Source organism: Lagopus muta, chromosome 4, assembly GCF_023343835.1.
Source record: "Lagopus muta isolate bLagMut1 chromosome 4, bLagMut1 primary, whole genome shotgun sequence".
In the NCBI taxonomy this organism is placed as follows: Eukaryota; Metazoa; Chordata; class Aves; order Galliformes; family Phasianidae; genus Lagopus; species Lagopus muta.
The window spans coordinates 70378509-70396815 of NC_064436.1; the positions used below are offsets into that span (position 1 = coordinate 70378509).

General features: G+C 43.6%; 1 long non-coding RNA gene across 3 annotated transcripts; it reads right to left on the reverse strand.

Annotated features, from left to right (window-relative positions):
• Nucleotides 1–3777: 3777 nt before the first annotated feature.
• On the reverse strand, nucleotides 3778–14311 carry LOC125692472 (uncharacterized). 3 transcript variants are annotated; one of them, XR_007376684.1, is made up of 3 exons: nucleotides 13819–14310; nucleotides 12340–12496; nucleotides 3778–6889 (listed from the first exon to the last, which is right to left on the reverse strand). It is a non-coding gene; the product is annotated as an uncharacterized LOC125692472 (long non-coding RNA). The 3 variants fall into 3 exon arrangements; XR_007376685.1 differs by lacking the exon at nucleotides 3778–6889 and adding an exon at nucleotides 7611–8298 and having other exon boundaries at nucleotides 13819–14311; XR_007376686.1 differs by lacking the exon at nucleotides 3778–6889 and adding an exon at nucleotides 11187–12073 and having other exon boundaries at nucleotides 13819–14311.
• Nucleotides 14312–18307: the final 3996 nt, after the last annotated feature.

Consider the following 18307-nt stretch of genomic DNA (forward strand, 5'->3'; position numbering starts at 1 on the left):
TTACCCACGGACTTTTCTTAACCTGAGCTGTGGACAGCAATCAGGAACACCCAATTCAGGTGTTGTGTCTCTGAACAACATGCCGAAGTGATGCTCTGGTTCCTACTTCATCAAATGGCTGACACCTCAGCGGGGGTGCTTGCAGAGATCTGAAATAGTGAGTGGCTGAAAAGCTTTGATTTAGAACACACACCTAAGCCTACATCTACAATGGAAGTTAGGGTGAGCTTCCTGCAAGCCAAACCATTTACACCACCCATCTCTATGGCAGGCCAGGGCCCACTCCCCATTTTGGGTCTGGGGAACTCCTGAAGCTGGTGATATTTCTGCAGTGGGGATGCAAGTTATTCCCTCATTCTTCCCCCACTTGAAAACAGAAAAGATGAAAAAAACCTTTTCCTAAGTACAGCAGCCAGAAGCTGAACTCCCCTCCCTTAGGACTCCTAGTAGGAGCTGACCTTGAACCCATGTCTTCCATGCACTCCCTTCCAAGTTGCTGTAGTGGTTTGTTGCTGGGGCAAATTGGAGCAAAAAAATCCTTTCAGGTTTTATCCATATCACAGAATCACAAAAAGGTTGAGGTTGGAATGAAAGTCTGGTGATCATGAAGACCAAGCTTCTTGATCAAAGTAGGGTCAATTCCAGCCCGTTGCTTGGGCCATACACTTTCAAGTTTTGAGCATCTTCAGGATGGAAACTCCATAGCCTCCCTAGATAACCTGGTCCAGTTCTCAGTCACTCTCACTATAACATACATATATATATAGTGGTGTTGGTTCTCTGCAGACCTTGTCTTTTTGGAAGCTAAGGGTGACATTAGCTTCCTTCCCGTTCTCAGATACCTCTCCCAATTGCTGTGACCTTTCACAGATAATTGTGAATGCCTCTGAAATGACACCAACCAGCTCCCTTAGCACTTGTGGGTAGATCCCATCAAGTTCCACGAGCTTGAGGCTGTTTATTTAAGCATTCCCTAACCTGATTCTCCTCCACTGATGCTAAGTCTTTCCTCCACACTTCCCCTCTGTATGTCAGCACATCCACATTTTCCCTATTCTTCATTCTTCTGCTGATGTACCTGTAGAAGCCCATTCTGCTGCCCTTTACATCCTTCACTAGATTCAACTCCAGGTGAGCTTTGGCTTTCCAAACTCCAAGAAAGAAGAGAAAGTCCCATGAGACATTGGCACAGTCTGCCCAAGGAGTGGTGGAGTCATCTTTCCCTGGAGGTGTTCCTGAACCATGGAGCACTTGAGGACATGGTCAGTGATCATAGTGGGGATGGGCTGGAGTCAGACCCAAGAAGTCTTCCACAATCTTAATGATTCTGAGATGCTTATGTCTGATCTCAGTGAGAGGATGCCACAGGTATTGCTTCCTATCCCAAAAGCGGGGTGAGATGAGATAAGGCCATCAGATGGACCAGAGATCCAGAAGAATATCTGCATGGTTGGATGCCCTGTAGGTATCTGTAAATTAGAAGAGACCATCCAGAAAATTCTCTCTGGCTTTTCCCCAGCACAGACCTTAGGTGTAGCCGTATTCCCAAGTTGACTCCCTGTTACCTTGCACTCACTCTGTGCCATCATTTATACCAGGCCATTCAGGTTTGGCGCCCACTTTGCATAGGAATCTATCGCCCAACTTTCTGTGCTGTAAAGAATTAAATCAAAAGCCCTGTCTGGATGCCAACAGCACTGTATCACTTCCCAAGTCATATACCCTGAGCAGCTGCTGGTACCACAGTAGCCTTGGGCTGACTTCCTAAGGCCACCCTTTATCCTGAGACCACAGCTTTGCTGGAAGAGTTGCGACAGGGAGCCTAAATACAACCCAGTCTCCCCAAAGCTACAGAGTTGGTGGCAAGGAGCTGGTTCAGATCTGATTTCATCCAAGCTGGTAAACTTTCCCTTGGGCTGTTCTTAATTTCAAGCCCCTCAGGGAAGCAATAAGGACTCAAGGATTCCTGTTGGGATGCAACAAGATGTAAGGGTTCCTGCTGGGAAGCAACAAGGGCTCGAGGATTCCTGTTGTAGCCTATGATAGCAAGGACTCACTCCATTTCAGTGCCTGCAGTGCTACATTCCCTTTCCAGCAATCTCTGCTATTGCTTTCCTCCCACTGTTTTGGATGCTAATGAAATCACTCACTGCAAAAATAAAGAAAAGCCTTGACCTTAGGACTTATTATAGCAGAGCTGAGCTTTCCCCTCCACCACCACTTTTTTTTTTAGGCGTGTTACATATATTCATATATATGTATTTTAATTATTTTATTTCTTTCCAAAGCCATTTGTCATTAAGTGGTTATTTTGTGTCTATGTGCCATTGCTGCCCTCTACTGTAGGGAACCAGAAGTCCTTTGCTTGCACTTTGTGAATCTGAGGGTGAGCACAGGGGTCTTCCCTCAGCCTGGACTGGAAGCAATGCTTTGGGGGCAGAGGATGTGACTTCTGCTCTCTGCTATGGAGATCCTGAGCTCATGCAACTTCCCAGTGAGGTTCAGGGTGAGGAGAAGCCTGAGCAAATGGGACTGGCAGGGGTTGCCTGCAGCTGGGCTTTTCCATCTTTTTTCACCTTACAGAGATTTTCTAGTTGAGAAGTGTCTCCCTGCAGGAGTCTGGCATGTGGAGATCTGTGTGCTGCTGCTCTTTTTAACTCAAGCTGAAGCCTGCTTAGAATTAAACCACCGACCCCAGTTATCCATGGCTCACAGGTAGAAATCCAAAATCCCAACCTATTCTCCCCCAATTTTTCCTGAAATCTGAGCTCTCCTTAGAGCATCCCTCAGCCAAATCGTGGAATCTTTTCATCAGAGTCCATGAGCTCTCCCAGTCAATCCTATTGGAAATTTACAGCACAAGACAGCTCATCTATTTTATTGCTTTGGCTTCTTCAAATATTTGTGTGCCTTTGGGAGATGCCGTCTTGCAGCTTTGCCTGAAATCTTCTGGGTCATCTTGAAACGAGAGCTTATTTATGGAGCTCTGTGCATCACCCTTGAAAACAAACAAGAATAGATCAGCATCGTTTTCTTTTTACGATGAACTGTGCTACTCCAGTGCAAGGATAAGAGGGGCATAGCATCTCTAGGTTGGGTCAGAAGAGCAGATTGTGATGTGCCACGTGCTCCCAACAGGAAGGAATCAAGGAGGAAAAGTAAACAGTAATCAGAATAACCCAAACAGAAAAACTCACATGGGGAACAGCCTCCACCCAGCATGTGAGCTGTGGAGTTCCAGCTCATCCGGGGCATTTGGAGGGTAATAAAGGGCCCAGAGGAGTCACTTTACAAATGTCTTTCTCTAATTACTTTGAGAGCCTTTCAGTTAGACCCCAGAAGTGGATAGTAGGCATCAGCCAAGTGGCAGCCAAGGACAAGGTTGGATTTTTAACAGAGAAGCTTCTTGGGCCTGCTACCTAAACCAGTTCAAGTTGCTGGACACAGATAGATGTTCAGGTTGGAGATAACACAATTTTATCTCTGACATCAATTGCTGCAACCACTCAGTGCCTCAGTTTTCTTCTCTCCAAGGGAAAAATGGGGATAAAGCCCAGTCCTGGAAATGCCTTTGGGAGCTGAGGTTCTTCAGTGTCCCTTTGCGGGGTGCAGTGGCTTTCTGGGAGCAAAAGGAGGTCATCCCACATGACAGCGTTTGTCATGAGGAGCGGCTGAGTGCTATTCAGTTCAAAGGAATTTCCTAAGTAACAATGCAGATGTTTGTACGAATGAGCTTTTCAGAATGTTTATCTAATACTAACAAGCACTTACAGCCCAAGCATTTTACGCACATCGTCTCAGCTCCCCATACCCCCCCTCTTCGAGGTGCTATGGCAGTTAGCAAAAGGCAAAGCAAGGAGCAACGTGTCGAAATTCAGAGGTAATCTGGATCCCACATATTGCCCAGAGCCCTTTGGCATAGGGTCAGTATAGGAGGGGAGACACCAGGAAATTCCTTTATCGAGGTAAATTGGCAAGCAGCAAATGCTTCCTCTCAAGATTTTGTCTCCCATATCACACTTGGCAGATATATGGTTACCATCCATTGACCATCCGCTCCACTAGGGATATAATTATTATTATTTCATGTTTTCATTGATGTCTTTCCGTTTTGTACCAAACATAAGACTGACGTGGGTCCTAGAGAAGAAAAAAGATGTGGGGTCCTTTAAATCAAAAGACACAGGAGCCTGTAGAAAAAAATATATGGGTTCCTCTAGAAAAAAAAAGAGATGTAGGGTTCTATAGAACATAATACGTAGGATCCTATAGGAAAAAAAACAGACTTGGGTTCCTATAGAAAAATCCAGGCTCTGAAGAAAACATTTTTCAGCCTGACAGTCGGGGGCTGAGAAAGGGAGAATAATGTTAGATTTTTTTGCTTCTGCTGTTTGAGGAAATCTCTGTTTTCAATCAGAATGGATAAATGGAGTATTCCTTCTCTTCTAAAAGTCCTCTTAATTAATTACAAAGAAAGTTTGCGTTGGCTTTTGCAGCATGTATCCTTTTGCACTTGTGACTGTAGCTTGCACTTCAGGTGAATGATGAAGGTACAGTAATAAATGAGACATCGAAGACCTGAGCTAGGAGTCTAAGAGCAGGCAGCTTCTCCTGGATCAGTGAGCAACATCCTCTGCCCCATGGAACCTCCACATGCTGCAATCACCAGCTGAAACCTACTGACCCCTCGTTTTGGGTGACTCCACATGGATTCCATCTGTTCTGGACATGGCAAAGCATGGTAACCTCACCAGATGCGCCACGTCCTTCACCTTGTCACCCAAAGAAAAGCCCTTTGCTTGCAAGCTAAGGTAAGAAAAGCCTGGAAGAAACAGAGAGACTACAGCTTTCTTCATAAATATAATGGTCAACAGAGCATTCATGAGATACAGAAGGGACACATACAACAGCTTAGCTTGGAAGGGAACTTAAGAATGGGTTGCATACATGTCTCCAAGCAGGTGTGGCCCCATGCAAACTGCCCACGGGTAGGGATGGCTATTTTAGCCCCAATAAGTATTGCAGAGAAATGAATGAATCACTTGTTTGGAAATGTTACGGTTGCTTTTCCCACTCAAACCTGCATGTCTGTGAGATGTGATGCATAAAGTATTGATGACAGCTTTGTCTTGTGCTCAGACTGACCCCTCCCACAGGCAAGGTGAACAGCATCTGTCTTTTCAGAGGAAAAAAATAATATATATGTAGGATGACACAACAAAAAGGTGGATGGCTTGTACAGTATATTCATAGAATCAGAATCATTAAGGTTGGAAAATATTCCTAAGATGATCCAGTCCAACCCTTCCCCACCATGCCCATTAGTCTTCACTATATTCTTCTAGTTCAGCTGTATTAAGGAACATAGGCAACAAAAGCAGCTCACATTTCTTTCCTCATGAATGTATAAACCCATTTCAGGACATCTGAAATATCTCTGTATCTTATCTTGCTATTCATGACTTTTCTGTGTTGTTACATGGAGCCTTATTTGCCATGCATTTATAAAGAGCAGCAGTCGAAAGGGATAAGGATTGTATCTGGTCAGCAAAGCTGAAATTTACAAGGAAAATCAAATGTTTCCTGCATTGTTCTGTCATTCAAAGAAAATGCTGACAGCACTCATCAGTTGTTTCCAGGAAAAAAGCAATCATACAGACCCCAGTTTTCTGGGAAAGAACAACGATTTGCTCTAAGAAAGTTGAGTCAGAAGTCGGTGGCTGTTACCCCACTATATACACTTTTGCCTTCTGTATGAGTATTTCCCAACTGTAAAACACCACAAATGTCTCCAGAACAATTGCTGTGAAGACAGAATGCTTTACTGAGGCAGGCACGTATGAAGCATCACCACCAAGGCTGTGTGTCATTTCCCTGCTCCCTGTTGTTCCTCTATGTTGGGCCGTGTTCCTTCGCCTTAGCAGGGAGGGTCTTTTTGCTGTGAGTCTGCAAAACCCGCTCCTGTTACTCTATCAATAGCAGGGATAAAAAGTGCCTGAAGATGGAAGTAGTCAGGACCTCTAGCTTTGCTCCAATCTCACTCTGGTTGTGGTCTACAGAGAGAGGTAGGACAAAGGCATAATGCACAGTGGAGCAATGGATTGAGATTCCTGCTTTTGCAGCATGTGCTAGGCTGAGATCTGTGTGAGGAATAGCTGTGCAAGGAGCCATATTACACCTCTTTATGGCACAATCTGGAGGCACCAATTGGGCTCAGTGCTGGTTTGGAGACCTAGGTGCTTTGCTTCTCTTTGCCATGTAGGCACAACCCAAGTGGCCCGAAGCAAACTGTGGAAGGCTGGTTCCATCGTGTCTAGTTTGAACAAAGCAAAAATGTTATTAGGCAAAAGGATTCCGTGTGGCACTTATTCAGAGCCCTTTAGGCAAGATCTCAGGTTCCAAAACTCACAATCCATAATGGCTGGCTCAAGACAAATGGAAAGCAAAGTGCTCTCTGGAGATGTGGTGACTCTGTGTCTGATCCTAGAAGACTGCAGTAACACCAAAGCATGTGTAAATGGAGAGGGTGGAGGCAGAAACACCACCAGAATGAATGTCTACTCTGTGTTTTCATAACTCAGAAGGGGTTTCTTCAGGATTCAGCCTGGGTTTTAGGACCAGCAAATGGAGCTATTCCCTCCCTTCCTTCTTTACCTCCCTTGTTTCAGTTCATAAATGCGATTTGTCTTGTGTCATCTGGGGATATCAGAGAGCTCTTTTTTCATCATTATTTTTCTTTCTACAACGTCTCACATTTTCTGCTGTGCTTGGCAATTTCCAGGAGCTGGGAGAATATTCAGAGAGGACTACAGTGACTCATTTTAAGTTGGCACGATAAGGAAAGATGCCAGATGAACAGTGCGAGTTCTTCATCCTAAGGCCTAGTACTCTAAAATGAAAAGAAACCAAAAAACACTTTTCCATCTGACAAACCTTATGACACCATTTTGGTCTTTCCTTTAATTTTTCCTAAGTAATATTCTAGGCTTTGTCATAGGATAAATTACAGAAGATGCAATTGCCTCCAGTTTGGACACTTTGCACCGTTGAATGACAATATGAGGGTGTTCCCTTGGACTGTCAGGCAGAATTGCTAACGAGCCACAGGAAAAATGTGCAAAATCCAATCTGGTGGTGTCTTCTGAGCTTCCTTCTTTATCAGAACTTTTAGAGGCTGTCATTACAAGTATACAACATCTTGCTCAATGCCAGGAGGAAGCTGTGGTTTTTGTTGTCCCTGTTGCATCACAGGCAGCTCTGACACACAGCAAGCAGACTGGAAACACCACAGCTGAGCACTGTATTGTTTTGCTTCTGGAGCTGGTTTAGGAGTTTTGGGTCTGGTGCTCGTTCCTAGTACCCAAGATTGTTCTCTGCTACCACTGTGATCCTACCAGCTCTGGTAAATCATCCACGTTAGGTAGAACCACAGAATCATTAAGGTCAGAGAAGACCATCAGTCCATTAGACCATCAGTCCAACCCCAACCCATCCCACCATGCCTACTGACCATGTCCCTCAGTGCCACATCTCCACTGTTCTGGAGCACCTCCAGGGACCCCCCCCCACCTCCCTGTACCAATATCTAGGGAAAGAACAGCAGGTGACTCAGCACCAGGATGGGATTTGCATCACCATATACCCTTTGGAGCCACTCAACCCCACTCTATTTATCACATGGGAAATCCAGCCCATTGTCCTGCCTTGTCACCTTTCCTTTCAAAGGCTCTACAGAGTTGTAGCAAATTTCCTCCTACATCCTAGGCTCCTAGCTCAGGCAGCGTAGCTAGGTGGAAAAATCTGGACTTTCAGTGACTTCAGTGAGACCACACACAGTTTATGGATGAGGCACTGAAGGCAACTCTCCCAAGATCCAAGCTGCACACGGAATTATCCCCGACTTCCAAAGTTTCTTTAGGATTCGTGCTTTTAACCTTTTTCTCGTGCTCAGGAAGCACACGAACAGGGAGGGAATAGGCAGGAGAGAGAAAGAATGAACAAAGCATGCCAGGATCTGTTTGTTATCCCGTATTTTCACAACCTGAGGAATTAATAACCTCCAGTAATAAATCTCAGGGCCTGGAGGTGCTGTTTTACTGGGACCTGTAGAACAAGACGAGGTCTGTGCTGCCTGACACCGTGTCATGGTGGCCTGACACCAGGCTCACATCTCCCCTAACCCTACCATGAACCTCCCTGTGCTGCAAAGGGAAGAACTCAGCCTGCAGGGAGGGCACGTACCCTGCAACCTGGTGGCCTCGAGGCAGGAAGGCATGTGACAGAGCCATCCAGGACGTGCTGTAAACAAATGAACCAATGGACAAAAAATTAGTTATGTCCTGGGGATGAGGATTCATACACACACACACACACACACACACACACTCACAGGGTTGGGGTGTTTTTTTTTGGTATATAAGTTCCTGAACAGTACAGTTCTCAAAGGGGTTAGAGTGATCCATGTACTGAAACTGAACTGACCCTGACTCACCCTGGATTCATGTTTCTGTTGCTGTCAGCTTGCTGTCCTCTATGGGATATGAGTTGCAAAACACAATTTTATTAAAAAAAAAAAATACACTGTACAGCCATCTATTTTAAACACAATGTCTATTTTTCATTGCATATTGTAAACCACTTGAGCATTTCTAAAGTGATTCATTCCTTTATCTTCTAAACAAAGAGCTTGTGGCTGCGCAGGGCTGGGAATTTATGTCTAGCAAGTAAAAGGATTTCCAAGTTAGGATTGAAACAGGGATGTAAAGGGGTCACTTGAAAGCAATGTATTGCTAGAATATAATAGTGTTATTGTCTTATAGGATAATTTATGTATGACTGAACTATACAGTCATAAACCAGTACATACTTGCAAAACACATGAGATGATGAGAAAGCAAAGAACTTTCTCAATAAAGTTTTCCTCACCTTTCAACTCCACCTGTGGCTGTTTGTGTACAGCACTTCCTTGCAAGAAGTGAATATGCTCAGTGACATCTTCATGATGAGACCTTTCAGTGATAACATCTAGCAATAAGCTCCTGAACATACAGTTAGATAGGGGGACACGAAATTCAATGCTGACATAATAACATGGCTTTTCCAAAAACTTTGTCTTGTAATCCTGCAGAATCTGCTGTCTCCTTCCAAGTCTACACCTCAGTGTCTATTGAGAACGGGCTCTGCCTGTCCTGCTGTGCTTCCTATTAAGTTACTTTGACAAAGAAATCCATTTTCATTTCTTTCCAGCCTTTTACACCTTTTAAGTACATAGAGTAAATATTTTCTTTTTCTTTATCTCTGTCCTTCCTTTGGAACAGAACTTCCCATTCTTTTTTTTTTTTTCCTACCAACTTTACTGGATAATTTTAACGTTTCATTTCATATCCTGAACACACAGTTCAAGGTCTTCCAGCTTGTACCCCAACCCCTTCATCAGCACAGAAACAGTGGCAGTTTTAAACTGACCACAATGAGCCCAACGCATGGGTCAGGAACAGCAGCAGAAGGCTAAACTGTTCTGAATGTGAAAAATCTGAATCTCATGGAAAAAGAACATGAAACCAGACAAAAAAAAAAGCCCAAAAAACACAACACCCTGTAGAATAGAAATAATCAGGGTATCTTGAAAGAATAAATTAAAAATATATATATAGCAACAGTAAAATAGACTGATTAGCCAGGCTTTGGGGAAAGCACGCGTTGTCAACAAGGGTTTGATTAGTTCCTTGATGAAAGTTATTAAAATAGAAAGTAGAAACTATTTAAGCTATGCCAATAAAAAGAGGATATAGGAATAAAAAATGCAACCAGTATCCATTGAGCATGGATTAGAGAAAGAAAGCATTCTGAGTAAGGTATATTAAAGAATAAAACAAAAAGCACACCTGTTGGGGCTTCCATTAAAAACGGTGGAGAAGAAATTGATCACAGGATTCAATAACAGTACAAAAATGAACTTTGTCTTAAATTTGTGTCTTTGTGAGATAAAAATAGCAGACAAAGTGAGATATTTTTTGATAGAATCATAGAATCTGTTGAGTTGAAAGGGACTGGTAAAGGTCATCCAGTTCAACTCCCATGCAATGAACAGGGACATAAAGGAAATGAAACTGATCCCAAATGTCCAGAGTTCAGTCAAGAATTTGGTAACACGTGGAATGTCTTCAGTTAAGAAGAACATAGGACTTTAAATAGTAAATGGAAATTGCATCAAAACTGTCTAGAGAGGAGATGAAAATGGGTATTGTCGAAAGTTTCTACCAGATTTGAAAGAGTTTCATACAACAGAGCAATCAAAGGACAATTTTTGGAACCAGGTTTGTTGAACAAAACCTCCCTCTGAGAGATGAGTGTGCTCTGATGAAATCTGCTGCTGAGAGAAAGGGAAGCACTGGCATTACAGCAAAGACTGCAGCATTACATAGGAAGCGAGAAACACACTTGGTAACTGGCAAAATGAAAATGGCAACGTAAAGCCTTGCAATTCAGGACTTACAGCCAAAAAATCATCCTTATTCAGTTGGACATAAGGCAAAAAAAGCCCTCAGCTTTTAAGAAATTAGTCAGCATGCAATGCCTTTTAACAGAACTCAATTATTCAGAAAGTCTTGTGAGGTGCATCAAACCAGGCCCACACAACAGCAGTGGAGCAACCTGTATGCCTTTGGTTTAGATGAGCTCAAACCTTGCTCCAAGTCCATGGAGGTGTTTGATTGTCCAAACAAAAGCAACTGACAAGCAATTGTTGGACTAAATAATCTCTTTCCCAGCCTTGATTATTATAGAACACCAGATGGAGGACCAGGAAAAGGAGAAATCTTCCTGTAGAGATAGGGTAGTATGGTTAGGTTGTGGTTGGACTTGATGATCTTCAAGGACTTTTCCAACCTGAGCAATTCTGTGATTCTACGTAACAGTGATTTGACTTGGCAAAATGAGAGCTGAGGAGGTTGTTCTCTAGCCACAAACGTGGATGAGGATGCATCAGAGAAGTTGCATTGGCAAAATGGCTATAAACTGGGTGGGTGTAAATTTAGGTCGGACGTGAACATTTGTGACCACGGCAGTTTCAGCATTATCCTCTGAGATATTTCCCATTGGGAGCAAAGAACCTCAACATTTTAAACGTAGGCTCCATCACTTTAGGAAAGCAATGCTGTGTTATGGTTGCCTGGGTTGCCCTGGGGTTCAGTGGCCCAGAAAGGTCTTTCTGGATAGATGTACTCCTATTCACTGTTTTTTTTTTCCCCTTCCTGTACGTGTCGACTAACATCTTAGTGTTTCCCTTCTTCATTTCCCTCTCCAAACAAAGGTCTGGTTTCTGGTGAGCTTAAAATTTTGTAAGTAGATCCAGGGAGTTATGGACAAAGGAACTTATTTTTTTGGTCTGGCATATTGTTTATTTAATTTTAGCAATCTTTCCAACCTAAAATCAACAGCTCCCCTCAACCTCTATGAGTCAGTGGGAGGTGTTGATGTATTCATTCTCTCCCAAGGGAACTTTGGAAAGGGGGGGGGAGGGGGGTGTGAAACACATTATGCTAATACCCTGTATTCAAAGACTGAAGAAAAGAGGTAAACACACAACAGCTGGGATCAGGCTGAACTTAGGTGAACCACAGTTTCAGGAGACATGGTCAGAATGGAGAGAATCACTTGGGGAAGTGTGAGCCTGTCTAGCTCTCCAGCATGGTGGCAGATGGAATCCTGAATCAGAGCTTCCATACAGATTCCTTTCTCCTTCTCCACGCTCATTTATTCCTACTCTGCTAACAGCAAGTGTGCAATTCTTTTTGGTCAAAAAGTGAAGAGTCTCTACTAGTCAGAGCAGAAGTTTCCACTGGGAAATCCATGGTGCAGCTTGCAGCCTGTGTTTGCATCTGAAGAACAGATTGGAAGTCCTCTGCCCCGTCAAATATCTCTGATTCCCTATTTCTCAGCCTGGTCCCATTCCTCCCTCTAGTGATGCACACTGCAAAGGTTATTATTCCAACACATTGGGTTGAGTGTCATCTCCTCTGAAATAGACTCTGGTGCAGGACTAACTGTGGTTCCCATACCAGACCTCTTCCTCCTATAGGCAGGAAGGATGAGAGAGTGGCCTTTTGGAACCATATGGCCACCCTCTTCCTGCACCGTGCATGGTCAGCCACAAGCACACACGCCATGCCACAGGACAGCCAAAATAGTCCTCAACCATATGTAGATGAACACACCATGGAAATAGCCTTCACACCATTGCAGCCATTTTGAACTGCAGAAAGCATCAATGAATAAGGCATGGTGCCCTCAAACATATGGTCTTTGCAGTACAGACAAAGCTTGTTTTAATCCACATACCTGTTGCAGAGATGAAGGAGGATCCTGCTTTGAAATCATGACTTTTTGCTTCTTTCCATCCCAGTCCAGCTTAGAGTTGCTCATAACACTCTGCTGTCATTGACCTGACTGATCCCAGATTTAGAAGGCTGGCTCCAATGTTTGATTGGTCCACAGACTGCAAGTGCCAAAGCAAAGAATTCAAGCTGGCATCCATGCCCCATGGTCCCACAAGCCCAGAGCAAAGTGAAAGAGAAGAAAAGCACATCTAGGGAACCACTGAACTTATTAAGAACTCAACGCTTCCTTTTGTAGACAGATGGGATGAGCAGCAGCTGGCTTAGCAATATGAAAACTGTTCCTGTCTCCCTGCAGCCACTTGTGATGAGTCCCACATGAGAGGCAGTGCCCTGTGCCTTGGTTTTGCCACGGAGGGTTATCACCTATGGTACCCTGAATGTCCCTTTGCAGCCCAGATTGCAGTGCGGTAGAGGACAGATGGCAAGAACAAACAAAGCTCCCCTTGGCTATTTGTGTACTATAAATAATATGTTTTTAAAGCTGGAAAGGAGCCCAGAAGGCACTTTTTGGTCTTGGCCACCGGTCCCAGTGGAGGCAATGGCTCTCATGGGGTTCCAGGCTTAAGGGGAGGTCTCACACCGCTCCTGCAACATGACAGCATTTTTTCCAGATTTCACTTTTCACTGAGGCAAATCATTCAAAAATATTTAAAGAGAAGGGCTTAATTCCGCTGCTTCTGGGGGTTACACCGGGGCAGCCAAAGGACACGCACCCAGCCAACAGCCCCTGAATTGTTTGGTTAGGAATTAGCTTGTTGCATGCACACGTGTGGGAGGGAGTGTGGGGCGGGGGGAGGGGGGGCATGTGGGGGTCGCTGGGACTTCGGCTTTGTTTTTTGTCAAAACAGATCGCACGTGGACGGCAAGCAGGTTTGCAAAGGTGGGGGAGGGGGGCAGGGTAGAGGAGGGGTGGGGGCTATGGATAAATTGCTTTGCTGAGCTCTGGCTGGGGCTGCAGAGACCGTTAGCTTCAAAGCACTCTCTGAAGGAAAGTGAAGAAATAAAGATGCTCCCTCCCCTGCCAAGAGGGCTTGCAAACCCACGAAGGATGCAGCCTCTTCCCTCCTGCCAGGGGTTCCTTACTCCATCCTCCCTGCTCTTCCAAGCCTCTTTCAAAACGCTCTCATTTGAAAGCTTGTTTTCCCCCTATCAACCACTATCCTTTCAGCTGCCTGTATTTCATTTTCCCTTTTTTCCTCCTACCTTAACTTCTTCCCTTTTCACAGCTCACTAATTTCCTCATCTGTATTTCACATAGCATTCTGTGTTGGAAGGGACCCATAAGGATCACTACATCTAATCTCCCCCACCTCTATTCTGCTTTTCCTTTTCTCCTTAAGTTATAGCCATACTGAAAGTCAATATACTGAATGACATCTGCATTGCTCCCTAACAACACAGGAGAAAAAGCCACACTTACCAAGACTTCCTTCAGTCCAGAAAAATCAAGTATGCTTAACCCCAGCATAAAAGAAGTAAACTTGCACTCCATGCATGTTTATACCCTTCACCAACATCAGCTGTGCTGGGACTCAGCTGATTTCTATCACCTGGAAAGCGAGGCTGAGCTATTTCAGTGCATGCCTGTGCCTCTTGGAGGGTTTTTAGCTTGTTCTTTATGTTTGGCTGTTCTTTATATAGCCCTAATTATTTTCTTAATGGGGGTATTTCTGTATGCGTGTTCCTCTTGATACAGCTGATGTGTTTTCTGTGCTCAGAAGCTCAAAACTATTCTAAAATACAAGGAAGAAGATGATATTATGTCTGTTTTAAGTGTGCTTTTAATGAAGGAGTTACCTGTAAACATTCCTCTGAGTTTTCAAAGTTTATCAGCTCAGCATAGAGGAAGGAAAGGTAACGGTAAGCTGTATTTCTTTCTTCCACGTTTAAAGCTGAAGCAGGAGGTCTTGTAAGTCTCACTGACCTGGAGTTTTCGGTGGTGAGCTGTGTGCACGCCTCATGTGTACATTAAACTGCAAGGGGAAATGTTGAGGTTAGATATTAGGAAAGCATCCTTTACTCAGAGGGTGGTGAGGCTCTGGCTCTGCTGCCAAGAGGAGCTGTGGGTGCCCCATCCTTGGAGTTGTTCAGATTAGGCTGGATGGGGCCCTGGGCAGTTCTTGGATTGTTTCCTGATGTTGCTTCATGAAGTCTTGTATGTAGGTGGCTTATCTGAGATCCTTCTGTTTTCAGGGCTGCAGCCATCCAATATTCTCTCTGATGGATGCGCTAATTTTGTTTGCCATGATTTCAACCCCGTGGCCACTTTATCAAGGGCAAAGTCTGTTTGATATGCAGTGAATTTCTGAAACCCCTCTGTCATCCAAGCCAGGCTTGGCCCTGATTTGAGCAGTTTTGGATAAGAGACCTTCAGAGGTTCTCTCCAGGCTACATTTCTCTATAACCATACTGACAAGTCATCAAACTGTTGCTCAAGACTTGTTCCTGGTCATCAACTTTGGATAATGTCTATGAAAATTTAGAATACAAAACAGCTTCTGTGTTCTCTGCTTTCTACCATACCTTGCATGTTTCCTTGGCACTTACTCCTGTATTTTTCACCCTTTGAGTGGGTTCTGATATTTCTTTTTCTTTCAGCATCTTCTTTCCTGTGCTTCTCCTGCTGCTTAGTGTCCCACCTGCTGTGGCAGACAGTCTGGTTTTGTATTTTCTGCATAGCTTGAATATATCCTACTGGAGATAAGGAGTTGTGAGAAGTTTGAGGAATCCCAGTATTTCTTACAAACTCATTCCATTTAATCCTGAGGGATTTGCTTTGCTTTCCTTGGGCCTTTGCTTTCCACAGCGTTGAGGTATCTTCTTTACACCTTTGGTGGATTTCCAGTGCTCACATCTGTGTGGAAAGGATGTCTGAGCTGAAGAGCCAGGGTTTGATCTGTCAGTTGTAGGTTTCCAGTGATCCAGGCTCCTGAATATCAGCAGCTACTGTGCCAATTTGTGACATTATTTCCTGCTGAATTTCCACACCGATCACGAGCCTGCCAAGGCGTATAAATAAGTTCACCTTTTACAACCTTCTGCCCTCAAAAAGGCAAGCCTTGAACTGGAAGCTTCTGGGAATGTCATTGTCTTATTTTCATCACAAGCTATTGACCTCACGTTGGATTTTGTAATGTGGACAATGGTTTGGTTTCTTCCTGCTGAGCAGTTGAACTGTTGCTCAAGAGTGCTGTCATCAGCAAAGATGACATATTTTGATGATCTGCTCCAGAGCTGTCTCTGCTTTCCCTCAGAGGATTTGGTGCCACATCGGACGGATGATGGAATTCATCCTTATCTCACATTAGTATCTGCTTCAACCCATAGAAAAGCAGTGGGACTGCTTTTCTTGACCCACAGAGGCTGCCCTCTGACCAATGAAAGATGTAATGATGTTGATTATTTTTCTTGGAATACCCCAACGCTTCACTGTGTCCCAAAAATGAATCATAAGGAAGTCTGTCAAATTCTCAAAATCCGCCTGGTGTGGAATTTGCCATTGGATACTTAATTTGATAGTTATCCTGAGGATGAGATATCTGTTTGATACATGATCTTCCCAGGTTTAACCAAACCTTGTCCAAAAAAAAAAAAGGCATTAAAGCAGCAATTTTGAACTGAAGAACAGATTTTGCACTTGACAAGGCTTACTGCAAGAAGCCAACATGAGTATATTCTTGTCTTCATGCTATTATAATTGTTTGAGTTGGTGAACTGCATAACTAGGATCAGGATTAGTAAGAACTTATGGTGATGCATAAAGAAAGAGGATGCCTGGAGGTGTTTAAAAACCATGGAGATGTGGAACTTGAGGACATGGTCAATAGGGATGAGTTGGGCTTGGGCTTGATCTTTGAGATCTTTTTCAACTTTAATGATTCTATGAGTAAGGACTGGTAATAAAATATAAGACCAGAATGTAACTCTAATGCAAAGGGTAAGACAGACACACCAAAAAGAGCACGATTGGAGATGGTCAGTAATGCTTGCAGCTCAGTAGGAAGGATGTTCCCAAAATCTGGAGGTTAGGGAGGCTGAGGTGGACAGAGGCAGGAGGCAATCTGTGATGGCATTGTCCAGTAGATGTGAAAAAGAAGAAGGAAAAAAAAGAAAAGGAAGGTGCATTTCTTTCCAGAGACTATAAAGTTTTACAGTGCCTCTGAATTTTTGCTCTAAATGTGGATCTTCCTAAATTTAGGAGGTGTCAATACAGCTTAAAGCATTTCCAGAGTCAGACAGTGCTATATGGTAGCTGTTTAAATAGCCTTTTTTTGACCCAAGCACTGCATTGGAGATAGTCAGTGTAAATACCACCCTAGATGACTGCATTATGTGCAGCAATCCATCTTCCCATCTATCTATCCATCTTCTATCTATGCATCTCCTTCTGTTGGTGTAACCAGAGTGTCCCTTGATAATCTGAAATTGTATGAATCAACGCCATGTTCAGATCTGATCTCCTTTATGGCCCCATCTTTAATTCTATTTCAATTTCTTCTTCTTCCAGTTCTCACTAAAAATAAAACACAGCAGCATCCATTGTCTTCATACACGTATAATCTTCTGTAATTGGGTATTTCCTCCAATCCATCCTGTCAGCTCAAAACTATTGAATGAACTAGCTGTCACGATCAGTTAAGCTTTATTAAAAACTGCAACCCAATATCTTTGATGTTGGCTCACTGGGAACTGTCTGACATAATCCCACAAATTCTTTCGAAAGCACGGTCATGGGCATGCCCTGAATGTTTTCCCAAGAAGTTTAGACAGCGTAGGGCTGTACTCATAAAATCACAGAAATTAGAGATGAGGAAAGGACTTGTTATTATAACATCGTTTTGGACATTGATGGGCAAATTTTCAAATAATGGCAGAGCTCCAAATAGGATGCAGGTGCTCTGTCTCCCAGGATCAAGGAACTGATCAGTAAATCTTATTCTCTTCTACAAGTTAATGCTAGGAGGGCTGTTGTAGAATCAATATATTTCTCCATTGATAATTTTAATTTGCAGATGACAGCACAAAGTTCAAGCCCTGTTGCAGCCAGCTGGCTTGAGTTCCGGTTAGCAAACCTTTTTCACTTGTTTAAGACTGTCTTCTGACTGTCATGGTATTACACTGCCAACTCTGGAGTGATATAACAGAGAATCTCAGTTTGCTTTTGAAAATGTGAGAGTCTGGCCTATTTTGTTGGTGATAAAAGCATTTCAAAAGCTGGAGCAGAAATAAAAACAAGCCACTATTATCTCTTTTTCTTTTTTTTTTTCCCTCCTAAATTCATGGTTTTTAAGTCAACTGGAAGAAGAGTGCCAGAGGAAGGGGAACCGAGTGCCACTTCATGACTTCCGAGCATTGGGAACCAACAACACAAAAGATTCAGGCTTTTGTTTCTCTGCACAGAATAACCTTTTGCCCTCTAAACCTCACCCACCAGCTTCATATGACAGCTTTTGTGCCATACAACCCACAGCAGCTGATACCAAACAGGCATTCTGTCCAACTTGCACATCTGGGAGCTGTGGGTGTCTCTGTTCATTGCAGGGAGGTTGAACCAGATGGCCTTTCAAGGTCTCTTCCAACTCAAACCATTCTAGGATTCTACAAAAAGGTGTGGGAAGCAGAGAGGAGTGAAGAACATCTCCATGTAGCTTCTAGATGAGGGGTTGACTTCATGGTCTAATGAAGACATCTAAAGCATCTATTATGCCATGGACAAGCAGGTGGGAAACCTCCAGAAAGGAATGTGAGATGTAAGAAAGGGGAAGAGATGAAGAAGGGGAACAGGGGATAAGAAAATAGAGGGGAAGATGCTGGCAGTCATTAGAAGCAGATTTTCCCACTGAGCAAGGCTGTAGGCAATAATGACAGACTCAACAAATAATAAATAATAACTTCATATTCTGTGCTAC